Genomic DNA, 6,000 nt, shown 5'->3' on the forward strand with positions numbered 1-6,000 from the left:
CCCAGATATACACATTCAATCTCTCTATCACAATGTGTCTCAAACACACATGTGTGTCGCAAATATAAATATTTTTATCTCTCTGCTATGTATCCCAGATACATAGACCTCTTGTGTCCCAGACACCAACATCCACAAGTCATACTGGCAAATGGGTAGTGCGACTGATGATATACCTGCACGCGTGAGCCCCAAACTAGAAACCTTCTCAGAAGGCTAGAATGGCACATCACTCAACGAAACACATCAAATAAGCATTAATATACCATAGTATCCTAGGTTTATTCAAACTCACCAAAATAAAGGTATGTCGATCCCTCTGAGATATCACATTCTTGTCCTTAAAATATTCACTACTGTAACACATATAATTGGTGCCAGCAAAACACTTTTAGGGTGTAGTTGAATCAAACATTTTGTTTTGCCCAAGATCATCACTACACTTAGGATTGACTCCTTTCCCGGTAAGGCCCCTTTAGGTCGAATCAATCATGACCATAGGTAACACCCCAAAGTAGCCACATCAACCCTTCGTTTCATGATGTCGTCAATAATCACTAAGAACACTAATGGACCATAAGGTCCAGGACTCACACAATGAAAGGAGCAGGGATGCATCCTTCCAATGATCGCTAAGCACACATAGTATGATATACGTACTATGGTGGAGCATTCTATACACAATAGAACGTATGTCCCTCTCAACACATTACAGGTCTTAGTCTGGTCGCAACCTTTTGTGTCTAACCCGAGTTTCTTTATTGTCACCACCCTAGCACCACATAAAGTACTCGCACCTAGCTTCTATAGGCAACATGAATAGTGGGAACATTCATGTTGATTCTTTTCACAATAGAGAAACTCATCTTGATTCCAAATCAAGGCAACATCATGATTATGAATTGACCTACACAAAATCATTCACAATCCATCTCATCTCTGCTAGCCTCCAAGGTGCCAGAGGCAAATGCTCCTGTGAGTGAGCCATTCTTTTGCCTATTGACATATCTTGTTTTATGCTAGAAGAACACAATCATACAAAAAGTGAAAAAATAAATGTTGGAATGAACTTATATTACTCAATAATAAAAAAGTTTCAGTACAAAAATAAGTCACAATTTACGCAAGCCCAAGGATTTTACAAGAGAAATAAAAACATCATTGGCTATAGGTTTGGTAAGAGGGTTAGCTATCATCTGACTAGTAGATATGTGCTTAAGTACAACTTTCTTCCTTGATATAATGTCTCTAATAAAATGATATCTTAACTGTATATGTTTGGTCTTCCCATGATATTTGGGGTCCTTGACATAGCTAAGAGCTGCCGTACTATCACAGTAGACAAGGGCAGACTCTTTGGATGTCAATACAAATCCAACATGTCTTAGGAATCTCCTCAACCAAACAGCCTCTTGAACCGCAACTGAGAATGCCACATACTCAGGTTCCATGGTCAACAGTAATATACAAGTTTGCTTCTTGCTACACCACGAAATGGCCCCGCCATTCAGCAAGAAAGCATATCCAAAGGTCGATTTGCGCTCATCAATGTCTCCAACCCAGTCAGCATCACTATAGCCAACTAAGCACAAATTCGATCCTTGGTAACACAGCATGTAGTTACTCGTTCCTTTGAGATATCTCAATATCCTCTTGACTGCCTTCCAATACTCTACGCCTAGGTTTGATTGGTACCGACTAACCAAACCCACTACATAACAAATATCTGGCCTAGTATACATCATAGCTTACATAAGACTACCCACTGCACTGGAATATGGAACTCTTTCCACTTGGTTTTCTCCTCTAGAGTCTTAGGACCCATATCAACACTCAAATGCAAACCCTTCTCCATTGGAATATCTATTGGTTTGCAATTGTGCAACTGGTATCTCGTGAAGACACTGTCAATATAAGTCTCCTGAGATAAACCTAGTAATCTCTTTTTCCTATTTCTGACAATCTTGACTCCAAGCACATAGCTTGCTTCACCATGTCCTTCATATCAAATACGGAGGACAACCATTTCTTAATGGTTTCCAATAGCTCCTTGCTATTGCTAGCCATGAGTATGTCATCTACGTACACTATCAGAATGACATAATTACCATAAGATCTCTTGGTGTAAACACAGTGGTCTTCCTCAAGCATGGAAAAACCAATTTCCATCGTAGATTGGTGGAAGCACACATTCCACTGCCTAGATGCTTGCTTTAAGCCATATATGGACTTCTTAAGCTTGCACACTTTGCACTCTAGTCCATTAGCTTCAAAGCCTTGAGGTTGATCCATATAGATCTCTTACTCAAGTTCTCCATTGAGAAAAGTAGTCTTTACATCCATTTCATAAAGCTTCAAGTCCAACTGAGCAACAATGACTAATATGAGGTGGATGGAGGCAAACCTAACCACTGGGGAAAAAGTTTCCTCATAATCAACGCCCTCTTGTTGGGTGTAGCCCTTAGCAACTAAACCAGCCTTGAATCTCTCAATAGATCCATCCGCCTTTCTCTTGATCATGAAAACCCACTTGTTCCCAATTGCCTTTTGGCCCGACGGTAAGTCAACCAAGTCCAGACATGATTAACTTTCATCAACTCCAACTCTTCCTTTATCACTTTCAACCATTCCTTTGAGCTTATCCTCGCAAGAGCTTCCTGCATACTCTTCAATTCATGCTCATCGACTGGAGTCATCTCACAGTTGGTTTCTTCAAGAGCTACCATGTAGGCTTCATCCTCTATGTCGAAACGTCAACTAGGAACTAGCCCGCGCCCACTACGACGCAAGTGCATGTTAGATTGCTCACCTTCTGAGGTGGCTATCACATCTGTACTCCAACTCCCACTAGGATCTTCTGGATGAACCCTAAGTTCATTATCCAGAGTCTGAATCCCTAGAGTGACAAGATCACTGTCTTGTATTTCAAAGAATTTCGATGATTCTTTGCTAACTCCTGAAAGAGATGGGAAATCATTCTCCAAGAATGATGTATCCCTAGACTCAAGTTTCGTTCTCCTCTCACTCTCATCTAGCCCAATAAAGACATGGCCCTTCGAGAATTCAGAATATCTTACAAAGATACACTTTCTTTCTCTGGGTCCAAGCTTCCCATATTGGTGAGATGTAGAGTGATTGTAACAACCCCCGTATTTCTAACCCGGGATCCGTATTGCAGGTCCAAGAACCCGAAGGTCTAGTAGGGTAAATTTTTGGAGTGTCCAGATAGAACTCCATGATCCATATCCTGAATCCATAGTGTTTTGTCCCGACCCGGAAATTGTTGTGTTTGTAGGTCCGAAGACCCGAAGTGGTGGTATGAGGGACTTATGGACCCTACTAATTGATGACGTGGTGTCGGAACTCCAGTCGATGGACATTGATGATGTTGCTCCTTCCTTGAGCACATTATCAGTGTTAAGTTAGAATCTGTGCACTGATGAAGAGTGAGACAGTTGAGATATCAAATGGACTCCCGTGCACAATCCGAAGGTACTCCCTGAAACGAGACTTCTTGAGTGAACTATAGGAGAAAACCCCATGCAATTTGACCTTGTATAGCCCTCCAAGTCCACACCTAAAGTTGCTGAACTATTCTGAAAAATTCTGCAAAAACATGTATTGGTCGATACCATCGACCCAATGTATCGACCAACAGTGTTGCTAAACCCAGGTTTAAAGATTCTCTAGAATATTCTTCATTCTATTTAATCATTCCTTGAGGCAGGAGCCCTATTCCAATGATTGCAACTCCTGAGAACGTGGAAAAGCCTCTCAAGAACTCCTCCTTGGTAATGGTGAAGCATCTTCCCCATTAATCATTGTCAACTACTCACTTCCACTCTCTTGCTCTACTCTCAAGGTATGACTCTCTCTCCTAATCACTTTCTCACTCATCTTTACTCTTATTTTACTGTTGGGACCATGGCCAAGGTGCTGCAACCTTGCAAACACCTTGCCATGAGTCTTCTATACCTCATACATTGATGTTTTCCCCAATTTTACTATGATTTACTTACCTCTTGAGCATTAGCTATGCATTTCCATGATTTATTGCTTAACAACTTACTTTACTTACCAAAACTGAGATGAAACCTATGATTAACCTAATTTATACCTTGCATATGATTTCAATATTGCTCCTAAGTCATTCCCTACCTAATCCACTATGTTTTTCCTCCAATTTGTATTAAGTAATAACCAATGCCATGATTTCCAACTCTTGAACTTGATTTGCTAAATTGAGGATTTCTAATTTGACCATTGGATGATGTTAATTCTTTGATAATTAAGGCCTCTATAGTGTGTTTAGACTATTCCCCAAGTTTCGTATCGATCTGAAGCCCGAAAGACCAAATTTGGGCCAAAACCCAAAAACCCAGCTTGCTGTCCGAAACTCTTTGGGTCGATGCTTGTTGGTCGATACCATCGACCCAATGTATCGACCAACAGAGTTGCTGTCAGCAACTTTTGCCTAATTTTGATTCGTTCGATCTCCGATTGTTCTGATTTCTTCTCTAATCCTTCATATATGCTTGTTTAGGGTTTTAAGACTAATTGAGCCACTTGCTTGTGATCTTGGACCATCTTCTTCCCCAACTCAAGGTAAGGATAGTTATCGCTACAATTACTTAGGATATGTGATTTTGACTTGATATTCCTAACAGAGTGAACATAGTCTCTATCTCATGTTCTTACCATTTTAGACTTGCTACATATGTCTTATAACAATAACATTGTGTTTACATTTGTTTTATTACAATGTCTTATTATGTTATCAATTTCAATATATGATGAATTATGTCAATGTTATGAATAGAATGTTTACTATGATGTTGTATCTTGTAAATTGATATGATGAACTTGGGCATGTGATTGCTTAAGTATAACTTGGGATTGAGGAGTACCCTATTGGTGCTTCTGTCCTTGGACATCGGAGGGAATAGTATGGGATGTTCTTCGAAGATGTCCATCGACACTTTCCCGGGTTATTGGATGACATACATAGGACTTGTCTAGTGGTGTTTGGCTAGGATGTCCCTATCATATCAGACCCGATTCGGAAGGGCATTGAGACCGAACGACCCGTGGTAGTAGTGTGGATTTGTGGGCGCTCAAGACTGGTAACCACTCCGTGAGAGGACATAAATTGCATTGCGGATACCCGAAAGGGGCCATTTATTGGTAGGGTTGCAAATGGCTAGACTTGGGCTCACATGCACTCAAGACCGGTGAAATGATCCGTGAAGGGACATGAGAGCTTTCCGTCTACCATTTGTGGATGACCAATAGGGTTGATGAGTCCGGTGAGTAATATCCGTGACTCTAGTGTGAAGGATACCGGAAAGGATCCCAAGAGGGGAGGAATGGACGTATCTGGAACTGACATGATATGATTAAGTAGATGACTTGCATTGGGTTAGGCTATTGATAAGCATGTATTTACCATTATTTATTTGATTTAATTCCCCATACTTATTTAATTAAAGAGAGCTAATTGAGTATTTTTGTGTATTTTTCAGGAATAAGGAGATTTTGAATATTAGAGATAATATGGAGTAAAGTTGGCAAATATTTTAGATATTGGTGGATTTTAAATCATGTCATTCAATCTTGCTGCTCAAGAAATCATGAAAAGTGAGATCTTAGCCAAATTGGAAATAGGTGGAGGTCTAAGGAACAAAATTGGTAATAAATCTGAAAATCGGGTAAACAGACCTACCTTCAGTATTTTGGGCATATCTCTCTCGTATGAGCTTGGATTTCGATGATTCAAGATACTATGGAACGATATTGAAAATATCTACAACTTTATAGTTTTGAGTTTTTCCAAAATACTAACGAATAAAGGTCGAATCTACGGGTGAAGAGAGGGGATTCATTGTGTGCGGGAGACATAAAAAGAGAAGCCACCACAAAGAAGAAAGGAAGACGGCGAATGCGGCTCTCTTCTCTCTCGTTGCTGAAGAAGAAGACCACATATCTCTCTCTCTCCTCCTA

The sequence above is a fragment of the Hakea prostrata genome, unplaced genomic scaffold, assembly GCF_041222555.1.
Source record: "Hakea prostrata isolate BN-2017 unplaced genomic scaffold, UWA_Hpros_2 contig_81, whole genome shotgun sequence".
Classification (NCBI taxonomy): domain Eukaryota; kingdom Viridiplantae; phylum Streptophyta; class Magnoliopsida; order Proteales; family Proteaceae; genus Hakea; species Hakea prostrata.